Genomic DNA, 15,870 nt, shown 5'->3' with positions numbered 1-15,870 from the left:
TTGATATGTCACCAAAGTCTCTAGCAAATTTCTACAGAAATACCGTCGAGAGCATTCTAACTGGTTGCATCACCATCTGTTGTGGAGGCTCCAATGCACTGGATCAGAAAAAGCCGCAGAGTGTCACTAACTCAGCCGGCTCCATTATGGATAATAGCCTCCACAGCATTGAGAACATCTTCAAAAGGGGATGCTTCTAAAGGTGGCAAAATTAAAGACAAAATCACTCAGGACATGCCCTCTTCTCATTGCTACAGGAGCCTGAAGACACACACCCAATGCTTTAGGAACAGCTTCTTCCCCTCTGCCATTGGATTTCTGAACAGACAATGAAGCAACCCATGAACACTACCTCACTATTTTACTATTTTTGCACCGTGTGTGTGTGTGTGTGTGTGTGTGTGTGTGTGTGTGTGTGTGTGTGTGTGTGTGTGTGTGTGTGTGTGTGTGTACATAAATATACATATAAACACAGTGGATTTCAGTTAATTTGGCCTTTGGTCAATCGGGGCAGCTACCTATTTGGGACATCTCTTAAAGAACAAAAACTATTCAAAAAATTAGCTGGGATTCCCTTTGTTTATTTGGGACACTATGCCATTTAATTAGGACACAGGAGACCATTGCAGAACAGTTTCTAACTAGCATTAGTCTCGTGAAACTTTGTGGCCGTTAGACACTAAACCATGGTTAGAGCGAACAGTGTTTAAATAGCATCAGTTGTGTGTGCTTGTGTTCAAAAAGCAGTGATTTTTTGTCATAGTTGGTGATAAATAAGCAGTAAGGGATTTAGAATTGTTTTGCTCACTGCGATTTCAAACATGGAGGCTTGGAGATGCCAATGACTGGGAGAGAAAATAAAACAATTTCACTAATTCAAAAAGTTAGAAACTACAAAGAATTTGAGGGTATCAACAATTACCTTGAATGTTACAATGAAAATTAAGATTTGGAGGATACAATCATTGACAGTATTGTATGAAGGGAGTCCGTTATCTGCACTAGTGCTATGGGCTATTTTTGTTTATTTATAGTCAATCAAAAGAATGCGCAAAGTCTTTGTTGTCTGTCAAAGACAGTGAAACCTCTCTGGGAGAATTTTTAAAGTGAAAAAGCCGTTGCACTGGGACAGTTTTGCTCTCTCAACCTCGGAAGTCCGGGTCCAGTGGTATGAGTAGTCATCACAAGCTGGGATCTTCCTTGGTTGCAGTGGATAATCAGATCTTCTTCTCTGCCTTAGCATGCCCTTCACTCTCCATGAAACACTGCAGAACCTCTTTCTTGGCTGTTGGATCTCTCGGTTGATCTCATCCACAACAGTCTGCTGGAGCTGACTTCACATGCTAGGACAAGCATGTCTCTGTTTCACCAGGGTAAGAAGCCTGCTGGCTACCCTCACTTGCTTTAGCCTGCCTGTTAAAGCAGTGTACTCAGATGTAGCCCCTGTCATATGCAAACAGCTACTTGGAGCTACAGGTGAGAGCTGTGTACCTGGTGGGGAGCAAAGGTGAGTGAGCTGCCCCAGAATGGACACTATAAGCCCCTTCACCATAAGTGCTACCCCTCCCTGGACACCCCACACACAGCAGTGAACACTGGTTGAATTTCTCTGTCAAGGAACTAACATACTTTTATAGTACTGTAATAGAATTGGTAGTGTTCTAATTGAATCTGTATTTCACTTAAATACATAATTTGTCACTCATTTAAATGGTAGTTTGTTTTTTATACCTTTTTAACTACTTCTATGAAACTTCGGCTCATTGGGGCAGCCACTTGATTGGGTTAAAAAGTACTGGTCCTAATCTGTCCCAATTAACATAAGATACATAATTCCCTGAAAGTGGCATCACAGGTAGACAGGGTTGTAAAGAAGGCTTTTGGCATCCTGGCATTCATAAATCAAAATATTGAGTACAGGAGTTGGGATGTTATGGTGAGGTTGTATAAGACATTGGTGAGGCCAAATTTGGAATATTGTGTACAGTTCTGGTCACCTAATTATAGGAAGGATATCAGTAAGATTGAAAGAGTGCAGAGAAGATTTACTAGGATGTTGCCAGGTCTTCAGGAGTTGAGTTACAGGGAAAGATTGAACAGGTTAGGACTTTATTCCTTGGAATGTAGAAGAATGAGGGGGGATTTGATAGAGGTTTACAAAATTATGAGGGGTATAGACAGAGTAAATGCAAGTAGGCTCTTTCCACTTAGATTAGGAGAGATAAATACGAGAGGACATGGCTTTAGGGTGAAAGGGGAAAGGTTTAGGGGGAACATTAGGGGAAACTTCTTCACTCAGAGAGTGGTGGGAGTGTGGAACGAGCTGCCATCTGACATGGTAAATGAGGGCTCACTCTTAAATTTTAAGAATAAATTGGATAGATACATGGATGGGAAAGGTCTGGAGGGTTATGGACTGGGTGCAGGACAATGGGACTAGTGGAATAAAGTTTCAGTGCAGACTAGAAGGGCCAAATGGCCTGTTTTCTGTGTTTCAACCAGAATCCACTGTATTTATACACAAAAAACTATATAAATTACAGTAATAAATTGTATATATTTTTTCTTATTATAATTTGTATATTTTTGTGTATTACACAGTACTGTTGCCACAAAACAATAAATTTCAAGGCGTGTCACTGACATTAATTCTGATTCTGTATTTGCTTTTCAATGAAAAGTAGACTCTATTAAAATGGACCCATCACCAGTAGGAGGTGCTGATGGACTATTTGTCCATGCTGTTCCAAGCTCTTGAGGATGGTTCCTATTCAACAAGGAAGTGAACAAACTGAAAACAGAATGCTTTATACTTGTTAGTCTTTTCAGAGGCTGATAATGAGAAATTATGTACTACCATTCATTATGTATGGTGTTCTGCTGGACAAAGCAACCAGGGCACAGAGAAAATTTCTGGTACCTTTTAATGCAGGAGGAGTGAGTGGTCATCTGTGCAGAGGGTTGTTTCAGAACTAGATGGAGGAGCAGTGAATGGTGTTGATGAAGGTATAATTCAGCAAGAAGCCTGATTAGGATGTCCCACCATTTGTGAAAATCTGCAGAAACGATCGCCTATCCTTGCTTCTCTCACCTGAGCCCTCAGGCATTATGTTACAGTGATACTGCAAGTATCAAACATCAAACTGAGAAATGGCTTTTTCTCAGTCCTAATAGCTTATGTATACTGTACAAAGTTAGTTGTGGACAGTATCTTTCCAGCAGCTTTGCTAATGGATTGTGGCTGTATCATGTGAGCTATTTCCATTACACTTATTTGGCAAAGATACAACTAAAGATGCCTTTTTTTATTCTTGCATCTTCCTCCTTCCTTTTCAGTCCTGACGAAGGGTCTTGGCCTGAAACATCCACTGTTTATATATTTTCATAGATGCTGCCTGACCTGCTGAGTTCCTCCACATTTTGTATGTGTTGCTTTGGATTTCCAGCGCCTGCAGAATTTGGATTTCCAGCATCTGCAGAATAGACAAAACATGGTCAGACTTAAAACAAAATTGCAGTGATTGTCATTTGCATGGACAATTAGAGACAGGAATTGCCATGGGAAATTAATATTGAACTCCAGGAAAGTTGCTTAGTTATCATTTGAATCATCTTCCATGACTTATTTAATGGTCTATTTATTAGGTACACCTGTATACCTGCTCATTTATGCAAATACCTCATGAGCCAATCATGTATCAGCAACTCAATGCATAAAAGCATGCAGATATGGACAAAAGGTTCAGCTGTTGATCAGACCAAGCATCAGAATGTGGAAGAAATGTGATCTAAGTGACTTTAACCGTTGGTGCTAGACCAGTTGGTTTGAGTATCTTGCTGATCTCCTGGGATTTTAATGCACAGCAGTCTTTAGAGTTTACAGAGAATGGTGTGAAAAAACGAAAAACAAATCCCAGCGAGCAGCGGTTCTGTGGGCAAAAATGCCTTGTTAACGAGAGAGGTCAGAGAAGAATGGCCAGACTGGTTCGAGCTGACAGGAAGGCAACAGTAACTCAAATAAACATGCTTTGCAACAGCGGTGTGCAAATGAGCATCTCTGAACACACAACACATTGATCCTTGAAGTGGATGGGCTACAGCAGCAGAAGACCGCAAACATACACTCAGTGGCCACTTTATTAGATACAGGAGGGATCTAATAAAGTGGCCACTTTGTGTATGTGGTGGTGGTTTCCCCTATTCATGAGAATATATGCCCATGGGCAAATTATGGCTGAAAATAGCACTGAGCTCTTCCCATAATTTTGGTAAATAGGATTTGTTATTTTGATCAGGACTTTTATGCTCTGAATAGACCATGTTATGACTCACCTCATTGTCTCTATTCTATACCATTGTCTTCCTATAACAGTCCTGAAGAGAGGTTTCGGTCTGAAACTTCGATTGTTTATTCTTTTCCGTAGATGCTGCCTGACCTGCCGAGTCCCTCCAGTGTTGTGTGTGCGTGTGTGATACTTTGTATTTTCAGCATCTGTAGAATCTCTCATGTTTGTCACTACCTTCCTTACTTTTTTGCACTGCATGTCTCTAAATGAAGAATGAGAATCCCATATTCTAAAGAGAAATAAAAAGTAGAAACAATATTAAAACACGCGTTTCAGAAAAAAGATGTCACTTCTAGTTAACCTATCATATTGTTTGCAGCTTAACCAAAATGTTCTGCTGTTCATCACCATCAGGGAGAAGGGAATGAAATATGTCTCGCTATTTGATTATTCCTGGTGACACTTTGCTGGAAAAATGTGCTTAATCATTTTTTAAAAAGCTGTATGCTGTCATACATAGTTTAAAATGTTAACAAAACTAATTGTATCAGTCATTACATCATTTTCTGAACATTTTTGTCAGTTTAAGTATTCCACCCATCCCCCAAAGGCAAGAGGAGAATTGTTCTAAAATGAGGTGATTATATTGCAGTTCTCACTCTCATTCTCCAGAGACTGTGGATCTCAACATATGGAAATTATTTATTTGTAGTGTATACTTTCATATAAATTACTATGAATAGAACATAGCAAAGTACATTGCTTCTCATTTTCCTGAAGACAAAAATATTTAAAGTCTCTGTCAAAATTTATAAAACTTAATATTCTGCCTATATTTCCTCTAATTAAATCTTGTAGGGGAATAATACAGTTGACTGCTATAATGGTATGAGTCATTGCTTCTAAGATTGAAGGTCACGAATTTATGCCACACTCCAAAACCTGAGACCAATATTTAGATTAACACACCAATCTTGGAGATGCATGATAGAGATGCTGTCCTTCGGGCGTAAGGTTGAACTATGAAATTGCAAACCTTCTCAGATGTGTATGAATGATCCGTGCTATTAATCCCAAGGCACATGGCACTAATGAGAAAAAATTAATTTTCTCCTAGACTCAAGACAAGTTACTTCTTAACCGATGTGATTCAAATTGATTAGTAAGAGTGTCAAAGGTTATGGGGAGAAGGTAGGAGAATGGAGTTGTGAGGGAAAATAAATCAGCCGTGATTGAATGGCGGAGAAGAATCAATGGCCTAATTCAGCTCCAATGTCTTATGGTCTAAAATTAACTGTACTTTCTCTTAGGCAACACACACAAATACCGGAGGAACTCAGCAGGTCAGGCAGTACCTATGGAAATGACCATACTTTCTCTTGTTGTTGTTTATAGACAGAAAAAAGACACTCTTCTCCATTTATTCTATTCTGCACAACTTTAAATGATTAGCTTTACTTGTCACATGCACATGAAACATACAGTGAAATGTGTCCTGATGAAGGGTTTCGGCCAGAAACGTCGACAGTGCTTCTCCCTGTAGATGCTGCCTGGCCTGCTGTGTTCCACCAGCATTTTGTGTGTGTTGTGTGAAATGTGTCATTTGCATCAAATCAAATCAGCGAGGGTTATGCTGGGGAGGTCTGCAAGTGTCGTCACGCATCCAGTGCCAACATAGCGTGCCCACAACTCACTAACCAAAACCCATACGTCTTTGGAATATGGGAAGAAACCAGAGCACCCTGAGGAGACTCACGTGGTCAAGGGCAAAACATACAAACTCTTTACAGACAGTAGCAGAAATTGAACCCTGATTCTACAGTTAGAATGTAGTTGTAAAGTGTTGCGCTAACTTCAACATGACTGTGCCACTCCTTCATCAAATATGCATCATTATAAAACTTTCCACCCTATCTGAAATCATCAGGACAAGCAAAACTAAATAACAACCCAAGCCTGTTGGGCTTGTACAAATTGAGTATCTTTTCCTCTAAATTCCTGAGGGAATGAAAACCAGTTCAGTAGATCAAATTGACCTGAAATTCCTCAAAGTAAACTTTTTTTCCACAGGTGATTGCAGCCCTAGCCAGAAACAGGTTCAAAGTCAAAGTCAAGTAAAATTTATAATCAAAGTAAATATATGTTACCATTTACTGTCTTGAAATTCATTTTCTTGTAGGAAAATAAAGAAATACAATAGAAATTATGAAAATCTGTATGTAAACAAAGTCTGACAAACAACAAATGTGCAAAAGAAGACAAATTCTGCAAATAAAAAAAATACTTAACTCTTCAGAAGATCATAAGATCACCAGTGTACTTAGATGATTCAAAAGTGTTATTCTTAAAGGGAAATTACAGGTTGCAGATTGCAGTGATAACGAAGATGTATATCTTGTAGTTTTGTGAGCAACCTGCAAAACATCTCCATACTGTATATCGCCAATACCTCCAGATATTATAAAGAATTTCAGTGATTTGTAACTGCAGGATGGTGACTTCCTGCTCCTGGCACCTAACTTTGGCCCTCATCGTCGGTAACTTATTTAACTAAAATAAACTCTCTGTTCAAATAGAGTCTATTTGCTTCATCAATCATTTAATAAATCTTGAGCCAATCAGCCCTTTTCTGTGCTTCTCCAAATCATAGGTTCCTATCTTTTTTACTAATAACTAAGCTGCTGCAATCCATGAATTAATAACCAGTTTCTGGATGCTTTTCAATATCTCAGTATTATTCATGAGGCATATATTGAGCAGATAGCCAGAGACTTTTTCTCAGGGTGGAAATGGCTGATAGAAAGGGGCACAACTTTAAAGTGATTGGACAAAGTTTAGGGGGCATGTCAGAGGTAAGCATTTTACACAGAGTGGCGAATGTGTGGAATGCACTGCCAGCGTTGCTGGTAGAGTCAGATACATTAGGAACATTTAAGAAACTCTTAGATGGGCACATGGATGATAGAAAATGGAGGGTTGTGTAGCAGGTATTGGTTAGAATAACCTCAGAGTAGATTAAAAGGTTAGCACAACATTTTGGGCCAAAGAGTCTGTACTGTGCTGTAGTGTTCTATGTTTGACCAGTATTTATTTATTTATTTAGAGATACAGTGTGGAACAGGACCTACTGGCCCAATAAGTCACACTGTCCAACAACCCACCTATATTTAACACTAGGCTTTTCACAGTACAATTTACAATGACCAATTAGCAGACTAACCGGTATGTATTTGGACTGTGGGAGGAAACTGCAGCAACCAGATGTAAAACCACATGGTCACAGGGAGTATGTACAAACTCCTTACAGACTGTGCTGGAACTGAACTCTGGCGCTCCAAGCTGTAATAGCAACACGGTAACCGCTACACTACCTGTGCTCTATGTAAAGAAATTAAAAGTGAGGAGGCACAAAATTCTAACAACCGCTGACCAAGCTCTTTGAGCAAAATGGTATATTTTAATTTATACTAAAATATTATTTATACTCTACCCATTTCATAATCTTCCTCCACTTCCCTTTTCCCTGAAATATTTATTTTCACTGTTTACTCAGCCTCATGCATAATATTTTCCAAATTAAACATAATTTCCCTGTCATGAATCAAGTACCCTAGTGTATCAAGATGCACTTGAAGTAGTTGAGAATCATCTATAGCCTTGGCACTCATACAAATTTTAATATCTTCTGAAAATCTGCATGCTACATTTCCAAAACCTATTTTTAGATCATGAATAAATGAGGAAAGGCATAACATTGTAATGTAAATTGTCTGTGTTTCTGTACTTACAAAGGAATTAATTGTCTGTAGAGTGAGTATAAGTTAGAGATTTTTCTTCACTAAACTATAATGAAGCTTTTAATGTAGTTTTTAAATATCAATAAAATTACAGTACCATGCAAAAATCTTAGGCACATGTAAAAAATTGGTCAAGCAAAGACGCTTTCAAAATTAATGAAATCAAAAGTTTCTAAATATCAAAGATTTGCTATAAAGACCAGTAAACAGAAAAGAAAACTAAATCAAATCAATATTTGGTGTGACTGTCTTTTGCTTTTAAAACTGCATCAATTCTCTTAGGTACATTGTCATGTAATTTTTTAAGAATATTGGCTATTAGGTTGTTCTAAGCACCTTAGAGGAACTTGGCTGCAAACTTTGTGTCACACTTGCTTCTGTCTCTTCAGGTAATCATAGACAGCCACAGTGATGTTGAGATCAGGGCTCTGTCGATGCCATACCATCTGAAACCATATAAAAAAATCTAAGGTGCCTAAGACTTTTGCACAATATTGAATGAAAACACTTTATTTCAAAATAGTAATCCATTTCATATAGGACAAAGTTGTCATACTCAGACTGGAAATTTTACATGTTAACCTGGGATATTTAGTTTAGGTGGCTTTATAATGCTGAGGAGATCATGGCTTTGGCTGATTCCATCCTCACACAAAATCTGTGCATCCATGCACATTATCCCAAATAGGTTTCTGGACAATGATCAAAGTAAAAGATATTTTTTTTCTTTAAACCAGCTTAAACTCTCTGAGCAGCATTTCCTATTTGTGGCTGAAATGTTAACTTGCTGCAAACCAAGGAATTAATCCATATCCTTCCTGGTGCTTATAAATTTGTGCCCCATAGACATTGACTATTGAACTCTAGTTTCATAAAATTTTAAGAGAAGTTTTATTTCTAAATATTAGACAGTGATTTAACACATAACAAGGTACTTGCAATCATTAACATTTTCTCAAGGACTCTGAGTCAATAATTAATTACATCTAAAAAGACCCTTCTCTAATTTCTGTATTAGCTATCCAAAGATATGTCATTTTATTATTTTACAACAAAAATATACAAAGGTTACAAAAAAAATTCTGAACTTAGTCACAGATAAATCTCACACAAGAGAAAATCTGCAGATGTTGGAAATCCAAGCTCTACACACAAAATGCGGGAGGAACTCAGCAGGCCAGGCAGCATCTATGGAAAAGAGTACGGTCAACATTTCGGGGCGAGACCCTTCATCAGGACTGGGAAAAAAACAGATGAGTCGAAGTAAGAAAGTGGGGGAAGGGGAGGAAAAACCACAAGGTGATAGGTGAAACCGGGAGGGGGAGAAGAGTGAAGTAAAGAGCTGGGAAGTTGACTGGTGAAAGAGATACAGGGCTGGAGAAGGGGAAATCTTATAGGAGAGGACAGAAGGCCATGAATGAAAGAAAAGAGGGTGCAGCACCAGAGGGAGGTGATAAGGTGAAAGAGGAAAATGGAAATGGGAATGGGGAATGGTGAAGGGGGGGGGCAGATTCTTGCATTTCTGGTAACGCCCACCCCCTTCACCATTCCCCATTCTCATTTTCCTCTCTCACCTTATCACCTCCCTCAGGTGCTCCTCCCTCTTTTCTATCTTCCGTGGCCTTCTGTCCTCTCCGATCAGATTCCCCCTTCTCCAGCCCTGTATCTCTTTCACCAATCAACTTTGCAACTCTTTACTTTACCCTCCCCCCCCTCAGTTTCACCTATCACCTTGTGGTTCTTCCTCCTCTCCCACCTCTTTCTTACTCTGACGCCTCATTTTCTCCCCCCAGTCCTGATGAAAGGTTTCAGCTCAAAACGTCGACTGTATTCTTTTCCATAGATGCTACCTGGCCTGCTGAGTTCCTCCAGTTTTTTGTGTGTGTAACAGATAAGTCTGATAAATTACAAGATTCCTGATTTTATTCTGTGAATTTCTTTCACAGAGTTCGTTGTAAACCTACCTACACAATGACGTTTGACCACAGTTAGCCAATTTACTATTAATGCTTACATCACTGGAACTTCTTGCTACAAAGTAATAATTCTAAGTCTCCATCAGCCTTGAAAAGGTTGACATAGACAGAAAATTACCTCAGACCTTTACAGAAAAACACTGATGACTAAATATATACCAATATGAACATTTAACATGATTTAATAGCCTCAACATTTTACTGACTTATACCTGAGTCAAGCAATCTTCGATACAACAATTTATATAATAGCCTTAAGTATTTTAAAGTAAAATTGTACATAAAGTTTCAGCCATCACAAAATAACTGTTGTATGTATTTTGGAATTTTTAGGCAGTTCCTTGCGATTAAGGTTAATCTACTACTTCTTTATCCCCAAGGATAAATAATTAAGTCCCGGAGAAGGGTATTGGCGCAAAACATTGATTGTTTATTCCTGTCCATAGATGCTGCCAGACCTGCTGAGTTCCTCTTGCATTTCGTGTGTGCTCCTCTGGATTTCCAGCATCAGTAGAATCTCTTGCGTTTATAACTTACTTGAACAGGTTCTAAAGCCAGTTGAAGAATACCGCTTGAGTGAGCACGTGGGCAGATGGTTCTTTTCTTCCACTGCTTATGCAGGACCTTTGTTCTTAACTCTTGGACATCTAGCAAATCAACACCATCCTGATTATTGCTTCTTCACTTTCAGTGATCATGAGGCAGAGATTTCAGCCAATTATTTCCAGGAATCAGTGCGGATGATCTATTCCTTCAAGGAAGCTTTGAACACATTTTTGTATCTTTTTTTTCTCTCTGTCCACTTGGTAATCCCTTCTTGTTACAGAGCTCAGAACTGAGCAGATTGGCAAGTCAGTGAGTCAATCACCATCTGTGTTTTAAGTCAAACTTTTGGGTTGAGACACTGCAGCAGGGCTGAGAGGGAGGAGTGAAGATCACAAGTACATAGCAGTAGAAGCAGATGGGGGAAGGAGTGTGGGATAGCGGCTCGTAGGTAGTGTGGAATGGTAAGATCGGGGATGACAGACAGGTGCAAAGGGAATATGGGAAAGATGAACAAAAGGAATAGAAAACTAAATGAACAGATAAGTGAGTGTGTGAAAGGAAAACACCAGGAAGTGTGGGTCACTCTAAAATGGAAAATTCAAGGTTGGAAGTTACCCAAGCAAAATATGAGCTGTAGTCTATGTAGTCTATGCTTGGTTTCACCAATGTAGAAGAGATGGCTGTTTTATGGAACAACTATGGTCTTTCCATCTCAAGCTTCTGGGAACATGGTACTTTAATTCTACTTCCCACTTCCACTCCCACACCATCCTGTCTGTCCTTAGTCTTCTCCATGGCTATGGAAATACTAAATGCAAATTGAAAGAACAGCACCTCATATTTTGCTTGGGATTCTGTCTTATCCCAAGAACGTGTTATTTTTTGTTAGTTGGGATTTGGAAATCTTGACCTTGTTGGTCAGGAGTGGTGGCAAGGCTGAATCAATTCTGATCTCTGGTGCCATGTGTTATGAATGGAGTTTCCTTGTTCTGCTAGATTCCCCAGATTCCTCCCACATCTTCAGGTTAATCGGTTACTATGAGTTACTGTAAATATTGTAAATTGTAAGGGCAGGTGGTTAGTGGATGAATCAGGGTGGAGTTAATGGGCATGTAAGAGAAAAGATTACAGGAAATTAAATGTGGGGATTGGAATGATAAGATTGCTTTGAGAGCTGGCATAGACTTATGATCTCCAATGTGGTAAGGAAATATGAAATATGATTACATAATATTCAATTCCATTAGTACTCCAATGTCAAAGTCAATGTAAACTTTATTATCAATGTATGTATATGTTACCACATACTACCCTGAGATTCAGCATGCTTGCAGGCATTTGCAGGAAAATAAAGAAATATGATAGAATTTACAAAAAGCTATACCCAAATACTGACAAATAACCAATATGCAAAAGAAGACAATTTGTGCAGAAAAAAGATAAATACATATACAAACAAATAAACAGATAAATGAACAAATAATTCTGAGAACTTGAGTTGTAGAGTCCTTAAAAGTGAGTCTGTAAGTTGTCGAGTCAGTTCAGAGTTGAAGTGAGTGAAGCTATTCATAGTTCAGGAGTCTGATGGTTGAGGGGTAATACCTGTTCCTGAACCTGGTAGTGTGGGACCCAAGGCTTCTTCCCAATGGCTGCAATGAGAAGAGAGCACGGCCTGGATGATGGGGGTTCTCGATGATGGATGCTGCTTCCCTGTGGCAGCACTCCTTGTAAATGTGTTCAGTGGAAGGGAGGGCCTGGATGGCCACAGCAAATGAAGCAACTCATACCTATATGCAGCAAGAGCTGGCTAAAACTCAAGATAAGCTAATAAATCATAAACAACAGTGTGCCAAAGAAATGGCAGTCAGTGGCCAGCTCCAACGTAAGAGAATCTAACAACCTACTCTTGACATTCAATGACATTATCATCAAGATCCAACTATCAACATGTTGGGAGAGATCATCAGTCAGAAACTCAACTGACTAGCTGCCTAAATTTTATAAGAGCAGGGAAAAGTCTGGACAACCTGCTACAGGTGACCCACTTCCTGACAACCCAAAGAGGTCCCATTATCTACAACTCAGGTATGTGATGGAATACCCCTATTTGTTGCAATAAATACTGTTCCAACAATACTTAAGAAGCTTGATGGAATCAGAATAAAGAATTTCACTTCATTAGTGTCCCATGCCACAACCCTAGATATTAATTTTCTTCACTAGCAGCATAGAGTGGATGCAGTGTGTACTGTCTACAAAGTGTACTGTAGTGATTTCTCTAACTTCTGGTAATTTATCTCTCCTCCCTTTTCTCTCCCCCATTCTAGTTCCTCTCAACCCTTCTCTTCTCCTCTCCTGTCCATCACCTCCCTCTGGTGCCCCTCCTCCTTCCCTTTCTTCCATGAACCACTATCCTCTCCTCTAAGACCCTTTCTTCTTTAGGCCTTTACCTCTTTCAGCTTCTTACTACACTCCCCCCCCCCCCACCCACCTTCACCCTCACCTGATCTCAACTATCACCTGCCAGCTTGTACTCCCCCCCACCTTCTTATTTAGGCTTTTGTCCCCTTCCTTTCCAGACTCGATGAAGGGGCTCAGCCTGAAAACATCCACTGTTTATTCCCCTCGATAGAAGCTGCCTGAATTGCTGAGTTCTTCCAGAATTGTGTGTGTTTTGTTTAAGATTTCCAGAACCTGTGGAACCTCATGTGTTTATGATTTGTCTTTGTGACTTTGACAGCATCTTCCAAACATGCACTTCTAACCAGCTTAAAGAAGAAGGGCTTTGATGGCATGGGAACACCATCACCTCCAGGTTCACCCCCCCCCCCCACCAAATTGCACAACACCCTGACTTAGAAATAATCTTTATTCTTTTATTGAAGCTACATCTAAACATAGAACCATACATCACAGGATGTTTGCTTCATGGTTGGTATAGACTTTGGTCCACGATGTCTGTGCCGACTGTGATGCAAATTAAACTGATTCCATATGCCTGTACATGATTAATGTCTTCTATTTCCTGCACGTTCATGTGTTTGTCTAACACTTCTTAAACTCTATTATGTCTTCTTCCACCAGCATCATTGGCAGGGCGTTTCATAATGTTCCCTCTAATTGTTTTTTACACCTGCGCAGACCAATCATTGCTCCAAGCAGGAAATTTTTAGACTGCCCAAAAACTGCATGGTAACAAAGGGTATGTGCACAGGAGCTTTTCAGTGATTGTGTGGCTGCACACCTGTGCAGTTTAGAGGGAACAGTGCTGTTGTAGCACCAACTACGGTCTGTGTAACAACATGTCCCCACATCTCCTTTAAACATTCCTTACTGGACTACTTTAACTTTTAGAATTGCTATAATCAAGAAGCTGGTTCAGGGTAAATGGGAAAAAAAATACTGTCTTTTCCCATGACATTCACAAATGGATAAATTATAAAAAAGCAATACCTGAAACCACAGTAATTTATTTTCTATTTTGCTTTTTTTTCCTTATAGTTGTTCTCAATTGTCAGTATTAATTGACTATAAAGTAACTTTCTGTCAATCAGATAAATAAATTTGCAGTAATATACATGCTCTTCAGTATAATTTAAGGTAATTTAGTATAATTAGTATATACTTTTGAGTAGACGGTGTAAATGTTTCCTTCTAGTGACATACAGATTGCCAACTAGAGATACAAGTGATATAAGAGACTGGCAAAAGAACAAGAGGAGGCATAATCACTTTTTTTATATACCCCAAAAATTACTAGATCTGGAATCCATTGTTGAAAAGGGTGGTGAAAGCAAATTTAATACTAATATTAAAAAAAGATAAAAATCTTAAAGGGAAATAATGGTTATGGGACAGAATGTGGACTGGGATCACTTTCAAAGAACTGGCTAAAAGGGTTTCTGTCAACTGTTAGTTATGCTGTATCCTCTGAATCAGAAGGTTGTGAGTTCAACTTCCACTCCAGTGACTTCAGCTCAAAAATCCAGGTTTCTGTAGCATTAAGAAGCTCCGTGTATCTTCCGGGTCCTCATAAGTTCATAGTCTTACAGCTTTGAAATAGGTCCTCCGGCCCAGCTTGTCCTGGCTGACTGCGTTGCTCAGCCTAATAGTCCCATAGGCCACCTCATCTGCTCACCCTGGTCCTCTGGTATTATTTTAAAAACGACTGAAATGATCAATCCCCATAGTTACTCTACCAATCAACATTTAATAAGATCAGATCATTTAGTTACCATCAATTGCTGTTTGAGGGTGCTCACTGTGTGTAAAGTGATAGCTTTATTTTCTTTATCACTGTAATGACCAGTCTTCAAAAATTCTACACTAGATGTAAAGTGGCCAGGGACATGTGGAACGGGATCCATCAAAGAACTTGTACTCTAATCAACTTATTGTATTTCTAAAATTTATTTAAAGCAACAGCTTATATAAAAATGTGCACTATAAAATTTATGAACTCATTAATGGTTCCGATAGAGAAGATGAAGAGGTATCCCCATGGTTCACGATCACCGTGCACAGACGTGAACAACAGATAAAAGGGAGATATGAGGAAAATGTCGAACCGGAGTATAATTACGATCGGGAATTCATTGTATGCGTGGTGGAAATAGCCATTTAACGGGGGGGGGGGAGAAGCACAAGTACTTACGAGAATAATTTGGCTGTAGGGAAAGGAACTGGAGAGTTTTCTCTACTAGAACCTTGATGGACTGCGGAGGCTTGTTCCGTGACTTTAAGGGCCCATACTTTGGTTTAGACTTTGGAGGAAGGAGGGGAGCCAGCGAAGTTTTTGGTGCTGGTGCCTTGTGTGGGTGACTCAAGCAGGAGGAGCTGCAGACTGTCGGCAAGAGGGAGGGAGGGAGGGAACAGGAGGGTGATGTCAGCAAGTGCGCTCCTCGGGGCTTCAGTCAAGTAGCCCCGAGACCAGGACTTGTACTGAGCAAAAGGGACGGGGAAAGTCGTGTTTCTGCCTCAAAGAAATATCGCCACCGACAACTTTCTTCTCCCTCTCTGGCGGCCGCGGTGAGGAAAAAAAAATCCTTCCTTATCTTCGTTTCTTTTCTGCGTATGGATCTTCTGCGTGGGGGTGGATAATACTCACGGCAACAAGGAAGAAACCGAGCCGCACTCGGCTTGCTGTGCGAAGCGGTGATAATAACGCCTAACCCGAGCGCTCCGACAAGAGACATTTGTCCCGAGGTGTTGATCGAAGATGTGGAGAGAAGGGGAAGAAGTCCGTTTCCATTGATTTCGAGAACG

At 39.7% G+C, this 15,870-nt stretch overlaps 1 protein-coding gene and 1 long non-coding RNA gene across 4 annotated transcripts in view; one reads left to right on the top strand and one right to left on the bottom strand.

The window, feature by feature from the left end:
• Window positions 1–1,077: 1,077 nt before the first annotated feature.
• On the bottom strand, window positions 1,078–15,850 carry LOC140714793 (uncharacterized). 3 transcript variants are annotated; one of them, XR_012096001.1, is made up of 4 exons: window positions 15,260–15,404; window positions 8,420–8,529; window positions 4,333–4,575; window positions 1,078–3,473 (listed from the first exon to the last, which is right to left on the bottom strand). It is a non-coding gene; the product is annotated as an uncharacterized lncRNA (long non-coding RNA). The 3 variants fall into 3 exon arrangements; XR_012096000.1 differs by lacking the exons at window positions 8,420–8,529; window positions 15,260–15,404 and adding an exon at window positions 15,713–15,850; XR_012095999.1 differs by lacking the exon at window positions 8,420–8,529.
• smurf2 (SMAD specific E3 ubiquitin protein ligase 2) overlaps window positions 15,734–15,870 on the top strand; it is a 219,851-nt gene continuing 219,714 nt past the window's right edge. The window contains exon 1 of the mRNA XM_073026366.1: window positions 15,734–15,870. The gene's annotated coding sequence lies outside the window, so the exon portion shown is untranslated.

This window comes from Hemitrygon akajei, chromosome 22, assembly GCF_048418815.1.
Source record: "Hemitrygon akajei chromosome 22, sHemAka1.3, whole genome shotgun sequence".
Taxonomy (NCBI): Eukaryota; Metazoa; Chordata; class Chondrichthyes; order Myliobatiformes; family Dasyatidae; genus Hemitrygon; species Hemitrygon akajei.
This window is presented reverse-complemented; position numbering and strand designations above follow the sequence as displayed.